This window comes from Nylanderia fulva, unplaced genomic scaffold, assembly GCF_048542155.1.
Source record: "Nylanderia fulva isolate GAGA-0341 unplaced genomic scaffold, ASM4854215v1 Scaffold150, whole genome shotgun sequence".
NCBI classification, from domain to species: Eukaryota; Metazoa; Arthropoda; class Insecta; order Hymenoptera; family Formicidae; genus Nylanderia; species Nylanderia fulva.
The window spans coordinates 120638-133838 of record NW_028189731.1 but is presented as its reverse complement, the minus strand read 5'-3'; the positions used below and the strand labels follow the sequence as shown (position 1 = coordinate 133838).

At 36.8% G+C, this 13201-nt stretch overlaps 1 pseudogene; it reads right to left on the bottom strand.

The window, feature by feature from the left end:
* Positions 1-11701: 11701 nt before the first annotated feature.
* On the bottom strand, positions 11702-12534 carry LOC146724069 (uncharacterized; annotated as a pseudogene).
* Between the last annotated feature and the right edge of the window lie 667 nt (positions 12535-13201).

The following is a 13201-nucleotide window of genomic DNA, read 5'->3' as shown; positions in this document are numbered from 1 at the left end:
TCACAATAAAAAGAGAGGATAACCGTAGCATAAGTTTTTTAGATATCTCACTCAAAATTATAAATAACATAATATATATAGATTGGTTTCAGAAAAAAACATTTTCGGGTAGAACACTCTCATATCATTCAAATCATCCTATATGCCACAAAAAAAGTGTAATATATAATTTAGTAGACCGGTCAATATTATTATCACATCCCCGTTTTCATAGTAAAAATTTAACATTAATCATAGAGATTTTATTGAGCAATAGTTATCCTCTTGATCTCATTTTCTCAGAAATCAATAATAGACTGAAGTTCCTTATTGTTAATAGATTAAACAAAGAAATGACTCAAGATATAAATAACGAAATCATAAATAATGACAATAATAAAAAATTCATAGCGATACCATATATTGAAAGAAGCTCGGAACTAGTAGCATCAGAATTAAAGAAATCAAATATAACAGTAGGATACAGATGTCTAAAGAAATTAAACAGAGTCATAAAAACGCAAAAAGACAGGGATAAGCTCCAAAATAATTCGGGGGTCATATATAAGATTTCGTGTAATAATTGTGATGCTACATATGTAGGACAGACGAAAAGACAATTAGGTACAAGAGTAAATGAACATAAAAATAATATTAGATTAGATTCAGCAAGGCACTCGGTGGTTTCTGATCATATTGTAAAATTTACACACAATTTCAATTGGAACGACACAAAAATCCTAGATTATGAAAAGAATTATTATAAAAGGTTGATATCAGAAATGATATATATTAAAGAAGAAAACAACAGTATCAACCTAAAAAAGGACACCGAGCGTCTTGACGGTTCTTATTTTGATATTCTAAAAAAATTGTCTACGTCATCTTAAAAATTGGGTATATATACAGCGCGCCGACATTGTAAGATACAGATATCGATTTGTTTTTTAAAAAAGTACACATTGTGATTATGTTAAATAAAAAAATATAATTTTTTAAAAAAAGTGTTATGTTCGTGACAAAAAAGTAAGTTAATACTATTTATTAAAAATCTAAAATGTAATATTTGAGCGGATATATTAATTTGTTCACAGTGTCGTTACATAATATAACAGCATGACATACATAAATCTGACGCTCTAACTCAAGCCAACAAACATGAATTTTGTACTGCGTTCGTCATATGATAATCTCATAAATGTTGTATTTATGATAAGGTCGATATGACTAAATTAATTTTTTGACATATTAGCAGGATATTGAAAAAGACTGTCGTACAGTCGAAACGTTTATCTTAACTTTTGTATATTATGACGTAAATTAATAAAAAAATTTTTTCAATTAATATCATATAAGCTCGTTAAGTTGGCCTTTTATTATATCACATATTTTAATTGTATACAAGCCGAAGTTTAATTTATAAAATATATATATGTATTTTATACATTTGAGATCTTTTAAATTTAATTTCGCTATTTTTATAATTGTAAAACAACTATAAAATATTAATATTGTTATCAATATATATTTATTAAATATTGTTTATCAACTTACTTTGAATTATTTCATATTTCAACGTTAAAATAAATTAAAAGTTATTTGGTCGATAATCTGTGAATTTAACGTTAGATAAAAACAAAAATTGTATAACTAAAATAAAATGATTTTATCTTCTTTGATTTACATTTTTATTCTTTAACTGAATGTAAATTGACCAACCACTTTGTGATTCTAAAAATAATAATCAAGTACCTTTATTTATTAATCACGAATTCAAAGTAAACAATAAACTGATCTGATTTGCGTCAATTTACATTCCTATTTATTAGTTAAATGTAAATCAACCAACTACTTTAGTTTTCTTCATAATTCTAAAAATGATAATTAAGTATTAAACAGCTTGACTACGACGTAACTAGCAATTTTATTTCATTATTTCACGACGTTTCGACCATTTGGTTGTGGTCCTTTTCAAGTGAAATTTCATCAATTAAACCGAGGTTAACATAACATCACACCGGTGTTATTTGAAATCGAAAGTTAAACGTTAAAAGAGGAACACGTCCCATCGTTATGATGTTAAAAGTTAAAAGTTAAAAGAGGAACACGTCCCATTGTTATGATGTTTCGTCAACGACGTCGTTGACGAAACATCATAACGATGGGACGTGTTCTTCTTTTAACTTTTAACTTTTAACTTTTAACGACGTCGTTGACGAAACATCATAACGATGGGACGTGTTCCTCTTTTAACTTTTAACTTTTAATATCATAACGATGGGACGTGTTCCTCTTTTAACGTTTAACTTTCGATTTCAAATAACACCGGTGTGATGTTATGTTAACCTCGGTTTAATTGATGAAATTTCACTTGAAAAGGACCACAACCAAATGGTCGAAACGTCGTGAAATAATGAAATAAAATTGCTAGTTACGTTGTAGTCAAGTTGTTTAAGCTTATTTTCACCACTAGCGACAAATATTAATTTTGATTAATATTAATTTTAATTGATCATAATTAAGTATCTTTACTCAAAAGTAAATAATAAATTAATCTGATTTACGTCAACTTACATTCTTATTTATTAGTTGAATGTAAATTGATGCTTTTGTTTTATCATTGGTCGGTAATGTCGATTTCCATATTCATCTTAGGCAGGTAAGTTAGTTATTCTGTCCTTAATGTCGGTAATCGGTATTGTAGATTTTGTCAGTGTTGTGTGTTGGTCAGTGAAGTGACGCCTAAAGAATACTCCTACATATTCGTGGCTGTATGGAGTGTATAAGACACTCAGGGGTTAGAGCGTATGACGGATATAAGGGGTTATACGACATGCAATGTGTACGGCGCTTAGGGGCTCGCAAGTATAGTGTAAGATATACAGAGGCTTAGTCGCATACAGTATGTAAGGTGTTTCAGAAATTAGAACATACATTCGTTGTCTTACTTAGGCGCGCTTATTCTCTAACCTTTATTTATGTTTCCTAGCGAATGATCAAGAGCAGAGCACCCTTGTTGATTATGCTTTTTATGATATTAATATTATTATTTAAAAGTAGGTTGCTACTCTCATTGTCATTTGTAAAAAGACATGTTTTAACCTATGAGTAATTATATGTGTGATTAAATATCCGTTATTACCAGTCTTTCATGCAGGCTAAAGATTGTCATGACTAATAGTTTAAAGAATGTTTAAAGAAGTTTTTGAAAAAGATTGAGATTTTGAAATTTGTCTGGACGTTACAATGAATGACGGAGTTTTGTCGAAGTCGAAGGAAAAATCCTGGTTCCAGAGGAGGTAGTTCGTAGCTATCAAAGTAGATGCTTCTTCCATGTTTGTCGAGGAAGAAAGCGACTCAGTGTTCACCAGGTCTATTATAATCGTCTGTATTAGCGACGATAGCCGTCGACCTCGTCCACACCCTCGGAACTCTGTCGGCGGAATAAACTTCCGCATGCTTGACATCGATATGACGCAATGCCCGTAGAATTTCGCAAGAGTTCATTTTTTTGACGCGAAGATAAACGCGCGGATCCTGGTATTATTTGAATAACTTCAGTTTTTACTTCTCCCGCTGTAACGTTTCTGCACGACAATTTGCGCTCCGTAAATCTTTCTTCTTCTTCTTCTTTCTCAATTGACTGCTCGACGCTTGACAAATCTTTTGTTTCTATTATACTATTTGCTCGAGTTTTTATATTATGAATTAGAACAGGGTTATCATTTACGCTGCTAACAAAGTAATTTTTACCGTAGCAGGTTTTCTCGCTTTCGTGACCGCTGTCGTCGTTGTCGTCGTCACTGCTCAATTGAAAATTTTTAAAAGAACTACAACTAGTGGGTTGGCTAACACTGAAAATATCACTGCTGACACTATTATTTTGCTCCAGTAGCCAGCGCTTTAATTTGTAAGCGTTATGTAATGCGCAATAAAAAATTTTTCGAAATCCGTGCGTGCAATATTGTCCGCACTCTCTCTCCGCCGTTAGATTTTTGAATGCTGGAGAAATATCTTCTAAATTATATATCTTTCGGAAAGTAGAATCCATACGTAATATGCTTTTTCGCTGCCTCTGACGTATATGTGCCTCGAGTATCTTATAATCTCTCGTAAACGCAACGTAAAATATTTTGAATTAGCTTTGCCGTCGAACCATTCGATACCGTAGTAATTTTGCGTGAGCCATGTGTTTTGCCGCCTTACTTTTTCGAGTAATTTTCCAAACGGATACGGAGCCATCATAATCCAATGGTCGACAATCGCGACAACCGCGATTTCCTTAGGTAGAAACTTCTCGTCCGCATCGCGGAAGCCTTGTATGTCGATGACTATATCCATGTTGTGATGAAAAATTTCTACGCTTTTTGTAGGCGAGGTTTAAGCTTTTCACAAACCGTCAACGTGCGTGTCTCGAAGAAAACTGACTATTTCTTTTCGTAACATCGTAAGATTTTCTTCTTGTAAAACTTGTCGACGAATGGAAGTTGAAGAGAAGGAAGGGGTAAAAAAAATACAGAAAAGTTTTAATCGGGTACGCTGTGACGTAAGAGTTGTAAATGCGGCGATAAAAATTTTAACCGGAAAAATCGACGGTGACTTGACGCGACGAGTCGATTTCAATTACATTATCAAATTCGGCGTAAACAATACAGTTAATTGTTTCGGTAAGTGGCTTTTCGAATCGTACTTCTAATCGTAAACTGCCATGTCTCACGAGATTCCAATGCCCGGCGCAATTTGCAGACAAATCAAGTGTGAGATCAAAAGCGAAAAGCGTGTATCCCTTGGAATAATCGTTTCTACTTATAGAATTTCCCTCATTCAAGAAATGGATACCTGTTCCCGCGAAGAGTGTTTGATAAGCTTTGACGTAAAGCGGTTCTTCCGACAAAAAAATCGGTTGTAATGGCCTACTGGAAATTTGCATATCGTCGACGTACAGAGAGAAGAAATTTATACCGTAATTTTTAAAATTAAACGGATTTAATTTTCTATTTCTATTAAATGCTTTATTATTAACGAATCCTACTATTATTTGTTTCGATAATTGGCCTAGTATTACATTATCTAATGATTCACCCGCAACGCTACTGTGAATCGTGAATGTTTTAACCTCGACTCTCGTAAGCGGATACTTGGCCGTAACTTTACTCAGCATTCTAGCCAGCGCAAGTAACACTCCAGAGCTTATTTTCGCTCTTCTCACTAGTAAGCTAGCATTGAGAATATGTATTTTCGACGCATCGTTATTTTCCATGAGGCAAAACGAATCTTTCGAGCGGACGAGTCTCAGACGTACTTCCACACCGTTAATTAAGAATTTGTCTTGATTGAAGACGTCGCAATGGAGATCGTATAAGATCTATCGCTCGCCCGCCTCGAATGTAATGGGCGCGTCTCGCGAGAGCGGTATTGTTTTTCGACTCTAGCGAATCGTCCATATGACTTGGTGTATCAGCGTTCCATAGACATGACGTTAGATGGGAAGTTTTTGCGGGTGAAGAATAATTTAACAATTCCTCGATGTACGCGCGGTACGTGTAAGCGTTGTTTGGAGGTGACACGAGCTTTTGATTGAAATACACGTCGACCTGATTTAAGATGGAATGCAGTAGATGATTTACGGGGCCTGCGACTCTCTCCGTGCCAGCGCTGCCGCTCGTTCCTGTCGCCTGATTTCACGCGCACGCAAAGACTCAGCAGGGTATGCGTGAGATCTAGATATTCTTCTCCGTGTCCCGGGATGACGAATTCTATCGGTGAATTGTCCGAGAGAGAGGTCACGGGTTTGTAATGAATCCATTGCGAATTCTCGATACTGGTTTGCGTAGGCGGTAAAGAAAAGAGATCGAGCTCACTCTTTAAGCACTCGCTTGAATATGTATGAAGAAAAGACATACTTATTCTCCGGCGATTGTTTCGTCGTCGTCGTCCTCGTCATGGTTAAATGTGAGCGAATTAAAATATCGTTATTTAAGAAAATATGTCGGATACGGTACGTTTCTTGCCAATTTTACGTCGTTTTGCCGATGTCTTGAGTCTTTCTACACCCGCACGGGTTTTCCTCGTCCTCTTATTCTTCATAGATTTTGTACTCTTCTTCTTCTTTCTCGTTTTGATTTTCGATGAATTTCTCTTACTCGCGCGACGACGTTTAACGATGCGCTTGTCGTGCCCGGCAAAAGGAAAATGCGCTACGTGCATTTTCGTATCTGCTTTATATCCCGAGCCTTTCATGAGACTAGTTATTTTTTCTTTAGCTTGTCTTTTGAGTTCGTTACGCGAACTTCAACGCGTTCTTCAAAACGATGTCTAGTCGTTACCTTAAGCGGCGTACTATTTTTTACATCCTCTATTATATTAATACCCACGCGTAAAGCTTCTTTACTAACAGCCCGCGCGGCAACGCCTAGATAAGGCAGCACGCGTCTGAATAATCCTCCGAGAAAACTCTCGATACCGTGCCTGCGTTGATAGGGCGATCCGACGAAAACTCGGAATTCCACCACCGCGAGCTCCTCCCAATCTGTAATTCGTCGTAATATGTCGAATAATAATCCATCGACAAAGAACGAACAAATTTTTTTTTCTTTTCTTTTCCCTTTCTCGTTTTCTCTGTCATAGACAGCGAATGTTTTTACGATATCTATTAGATACGTCTAAAGTGCAATGTCACCGTCAGCGTCCCGAATTCGAATGGTATACTTTGTCTCAGATGATCTCTTATATCTATTTCTATCGTACGGAAACACGTTTGACGCAGCGTGATGTATTGAGCGGGCGAGAAATGTTTTATCCGAGTTGATGCGAACGCGTAATCATTTTGCGAGTCGAGCGCAACTATTTGAAGAAGAGGAGACTGTACGTCGCAATGGTATAAGGTTCGCAAATGTCACAATAAACAAAGAGTTTGTCGGAAATACCGCGCAATAAACTATCCGGTTCGTCGGCTATTAACATTCGTGTGAAAGTGAGTTCGTAAAATAGCAGAGAATGCATTTTTTTCATCGTAGATCCACAACGGTAAAATGTTGGGTATGACGGCGCTACTTTCGATTTTAACGAGCTTTTCGTCGTCGTCATTATATTGAATCTTTATACCGATTTCGTGATAAAACCACGCAGGCAATGAAGTAGGTACAGCGGGCTCGCTATTGAGTTGAACAAGATCGTTACATTTAATGTGTATATCGAAGTCGAGTATGCGACGCAGTTTGTCGGAAAAACTTATATAATGTATTATATTACAACCATTTTCTTTACAGTTAAGTTTGATGAAAACTTTACCAATCACGAAATCGCCATAATGAAAAACGATATGCGAATCGACAGATTTAGCTGCAAAATTTACACCAGCAACAATATTTTGCATACTCGAGTACTTGAGGACCCGCGGGTACTTGAGATCTCATAGCCGTAACTGATGTATTGTTTTCGTCGATATCGATAAATCTGATTATTCCTTTATTATCGCGTATATGTAAAAAAATACACGGGAAATGAATCTCCGTAAGCGCTACTTCCCAACGCCCGTGCAATTCTATACGTTGGGGTAATTCGGTGGTCAAACACGTGGTTGTATTTTCCGGGAAGTAACGTATGCTACTGTTGCTCGGGAGAATCATATAAAATTCGTTCTCCCTCATTTTTTTAATTCAAAGATCTTAAACTTGAAGCGAGTGTCCAAGAGTCGAATTTTGAGGGATATCCTTACCAACTAACTAGCAATTGTTTATTGTTGCCGCGACTCCTGCTTTTTATTATCCGCTCGACGATAAATTTTTCCTTTTGCAAATCTTTATTGACCGGAGTTAATTCTTGTTCCTAAAATATGCCGTCTATATTCTCACCCGCTAAATCGCTTAATTCGTATACGCGAGGTTTTCTCCATTCGAGAACGCGGTGAATTCGAAATATTTCCTCGCTCCACTTTGCCTCGTATTCTTTCTCAAAGACTACTTTTGCCTTACTGACACGCACGAGATCTCCCTGATTGTATTTAGCCTTTTGTTTATCGCTGTGCTTTTTTTTCTTCTCGATGTTGTTGTCGTTGTCGTCGTCGTCATTGACTTTCCATCGCCGATTCATATTTTCACGCGCGATACGGGCATTTTCCCGCGTGACGGCAGCGGGTTGCATTTTAATAGAGGTATGTCGGGTATGATTATAAGAGTGAACGATATCCTGTAAAACATCGATGTAACGTCGCGTATTTTTATGAGTAAAATAACGCCACATCCGTTCCTTGAGTGTCCTATTAAAACGCTCAACTACAGCTGCTTTAACATCGGGATTACGCGCCACGCAAAAACGAATGTCTTTTTCTTTTAAGAACTTTTGTGCAGGTTGAGCTATAAATTCTTTACCTTTATCCGTCTGCAGGTAGACGAGTCGACGCTCTTTGTTTCTCAAAAGTATACGTTGGAAGGCTTTTGTCACGCAGGTAGCTGTTTTGTCGCGTAATGGTTCTACCCAAACGAACTTACTAAAAACATCGATAATAACGAGTAAGTAAGAATATCCGTCTTATAACTCTTGAGATTACGAATATCGATTAAATCTGCTTCCCATAAATCGTCGATATTTGACACGTTTTAATGTAAACGTGGAAATTTTCGACGCACCGAACGATGTAGCGTAGATGCATCCTGAGATTTAAGCCATTCGACGACATCGTTACGCGTAAAATTCGGTTTAGCAGCTCGAGATAAATTCTCCGTTGCGGAATAACCAGCGTAATGCGAGGGAACGTAATATAATTTTTCGAGTTCCATTATTATAATTTACGCCAATGAAATAAACCCTTTTTTTTCTCAGGCGATGAATTCCCGTCACTTAATGTTTTATTATTGTCACTGTCGTCAGTGACGGATAAATACACTGATTGTGAGTCTCCTTCGGTCTCGTCTAACTTTCGTCTGAACGATCTTGAATGCGCGAGCGGAATTTTCGAAGTGGAGCTTCCGCGCAGTAGTGACTTTTTAATACGCGGAGATCTACGCGAGTGCATAGTCATCAAATCACGATTTCCTATAAGGCCGGATGTCATTCAGCAATTGAGCAAACTGAATTCTTCCGACTGCTTTCACCGTTTTTCTCTCGCGTATCGCTTCGTTTATAAGATCGCCAATTTTCGACCCTTCTACAACGACACCGTCTATAGTCACGAGTCCGTGTTTATCCCAGCTAATCTTCGATGACGGAATTTTTAGCAAATATTTCAATAGCGTGTTTGCTTTAGAACGATATGTTCGCAGTATGCTGCTGAGTATTTCTTTGATCTTTTCCGCGGATTGTGCACGTTTCTTCCCGAAACTACTTTCGCTAACAGCACCGCTACTGCTGATCAAAATATTATCATGAGTTTGTATTTCCATAAAGTCGTCATCTGTGCGCGACTCGATATTTTTATCCTGATCGTCGTCGTCGTCGACATTAGTAACGTCATCGGAGTTATTGCGCATATTGTCACGTAAGCGCTTTTTCGCTTCTGGGACAAAATGAAGATAACGCTGAAGTACTTCTTTATACAATTTCCATCTTTCGCCTTCATCGCGGGGAGTCGCAAGGTTAATAATACGCCACATTTCCGCGTCAAGTCACGATAAGAGAATTCCAGGAGTTCGTATGCTAAAATTATTATTATTATCATTTTCCTCATTCGTTATCGTTGTATTTTTTTTTTTTGGCAAATTATTCATTAATGTTTCCGTTATTTCCGGCTGTATTTGACGTTGTTGCATTTGCCGCATTCTTTCGAGATTTTCCGTAGAAATCAATACTATTTTTTTCGCTCGCTCCATTTTTCCGTATGACGAACGAACGTGTTAAATATTTTTATAACTTTTTCTAACCCAGAGAGAATCAATATTTAAAGCGCTATATATTTTTTATTCGCCGATAATTCTGGCTAATATAGCGCTTAACAATGGAGCAATAAGGTAGGGTAAAAAACCTCCGCGTTGTACCAACAAATTTCTTTTAGTTTTCCAATTGCCGCGTCTTACTGCAATGCGTCGAAGGATAGATTTATGCTTGGCTAAACGTGACTTTTCATGATTTTCGAGCGATACATTTCCCTCGAGCGTATTATAAACACACTATTGAATACACTTTATCAGATTATTGTCAACAGTACGTAAAAACAACGTCTTTCGATTTTTTTTTATATAACAAAGAGTTTTCAAAAAGCAGACGTTTCTCTCGCCGATAGACCGCCTGGCGAACTTTATGGCGGACGAATTTTTTCGACGACGTCGACGTCTCTCTTTGTTATCCTTTTCTTCACGTGTTACCATTACGATAAAATTGCGCAATTGACAAGTCTCACGTATAAATGCAGCCTTTTTATACGTCCTCCGTTACTGCTCTATTTATCGATCTACGAGAAATGTAGACGTAATGTGTTGTATCGTTGGGAAAAATACACGTGCGAAATCGATATTCGTCTGGAGTCGATTGTTTCAGATCGAACAATAAATACCCGTGAGGTCGTAAGGTAGCATCGTAGTATGCTTCTTCCAGAAATTTCGGATCGTCTGGGTATACTTGACGCGCGAGATGGCGAATTTGAGCGCGATCGCGCGGATTTTTGAAAACTATAATTAGCGTTGAGAGATATATCCCGTTGCCCGCGGCCTTGATGGAAAAGATTTTGCGAAATGAGTATAACGCTGAGATTCTAATGGTGGCTTTCTTTAGTAAATAGATCTACGATAGTGTCGCACGATGACGATTCTCTCATAAGGTCGTCGATTATAACTAATTTTGGAAATAGCGGATCGCTTGAATAATCTTCCGGACGCGGTAACCCCTCGCGAAATTCGATTATATTTTTCTTCGATTTTAACAGAGTATTACCGTATCCGTTCCTATGTATATCATTTGTAACTTCTTCTTTATTTTTACTCGTGTCGCATTGAAGACGTTGATACGCATCTTGCCATTCGGCGTAATAAAATAAAATTCTCTCGGATCGAACATCGGACATGTCGGATAAGTGCCGAAGAAAAGTTTTCACAAAAATTGTTTTTCCGCATCCCGTAGATCCGCAGACGATCGACGTCCACGGATGTTTCCAGCGCGCGTCCATTTCGCAAAATTATTAATTTAGGTTATATTTGCGAGTTCATAAATGAAAAAATTGCTGCGTAAAATTTAGTAATTATTACGCACGCGTGTGAGTGCGTGTGTGAGAGTGTAAATGCATGAACGAATGTGTGTATGTGTATGTGTGTGTGTGTGTAAATATATTTAAAAATGTACGCAAGTGTCACGTGTTTTTTTAAAAATATTAAAGAGAAGGTTTGGCGGGGAGAGAATATAACCTTATCTTTACGCTCCGGGGCTTCATCCGCGGCAGCCACATGCTCGCGCCAGCGTTTTCTTACACGCATACGAGCGAATACCGCGGCGAATTTTAACCGATACGTTGCCGCGGGGTGACGCGAGTAAGCATTTTTGCGGAGGTGAGCTCGCACCAGCGTTTTTCCGAGCACCGCTGCTGATGTACGCGGTGCTTTTCCTTATGCTATTCGCTTGTGACGGGAATAATAAGCTCGTTTTTTAACGCTCGAAAATCAAACTACAGTGCAATGTTCTACTCTCGCAGTAAAACTCAAGGAAACAATATTATAGAAGGAGGAGGAGAATAAAAGAAAATGTTCAGATTTAAGATAGAAACAGTTTTATTTATTAGTGATATTTTTTAAATAAAAAATTAATAAAAAATTATTAAATCATTAAATTAAAACGTAAGTAATTTTACAAATACAATGTTAAAGTAAACATCTAAAAATGTTAAGTTATTTATTTGCGCTTGTACATTACGTTCAATTTTCTAATAATTGCCTTTGATAGTAAGTTTTATAATTTCACAATCAATGTAAGACAAGAGAAGTTTTAATTCCATTTCGTTAATTAAATATCTCGCAGTTGCATCAACAGTATCGACTATGAAAACTAGCTACGTCAAATGTGTATCCACGCATTTTCTAATATGTTCCAAGCCGAGAAAAGTAGTTTTCTGCATCACTATTGCAGCTGCGTAAGTCTTTCGTTTTTTCAACGGCGGTTGAGATTCTTTTTCTTCTTCTTCTTCTTCTTCCGCTTTATTTTCCGTTGCATGATTCTTGTTTTCCTTGTATGCCATCAGTACAGCCCTCGCTCCGTAAGCAGTAGTGAAAATGATCGAAATATTCTCGATAATAATAGGATCTGGTTTAATCTTTAGATTTTTTTCCAAGTATAGATTCATATGTTCCATATTGATTTAAAACTGACGTCACGTGTTGACGTCGAAACAAATTTCTTCGGCGTAATTGCCCGTTAATTAACAATCGGCATGAAGCCGCCATCGTTCTTCGACTGCAATCCAACATGTATCTTCTTAGTGTGAGAAGAATTAAGTCCGTACGTTGTCGATAACAATAAGCAACGTTGTTCGTGACTTCTGGCGTTATCGATGTCGATGCCGTCGTTGTTAGCTATCTTGCGAATATCGCGATTGCGATCGCATTTCGCAAAGCCGGATACTTCCTTGCGCGTAACCATTGTTTTCACTTGTAAAATTTCATGAATAGTCAGGACAACCCGGTAAAATGGCAAAACTGTGAGGAATTCTTTCTTCGTGCCTTAAACTTGTATTTCTGTAAACTTGAAGTCGAATGAATGCGGAAGAACTTGTCGATTCGCTTATATTACCGTTCTCCCTCTCTCGCAAAAATTTAAAAAATAATAGTGGGAAAGACGTATTTTACGTGAAAAATTATGATTTTTCATGTTCAGACTTGTACGCGTTAAATAAAAAATTTCTAGAAATATTTAGAAATTTCTAGAAACAGGATCATGTAACGCGAGAAGAGGACAAAAGAAAAATCTGTGTATGTAAGTGAATAAACGAAAAATCAATTTTTCATGTCAAATCAAATTCTTATGTTTAAACAAACATGTATTAAACAAAAAGAAAACGCTCGGAAAATTTGATTTGAAAATATTTTATATTTTTTTAGAATATAGCAAGGGATTTACGAGTTCGAGAACGCCTGAATAGGATAAAAATTGGAGTATCAATAAACTTCGTCAAAAAAAAAAGGTCTGAGATTTAATACATGCACCGAAATATGACGGGATAAAAAATCAATCCTTTTGATTTTTTGTAGTTTATTGTATCTCGTAAAATAAAAAATAAATTATATTTTACGATTTTCCGAACTGCACT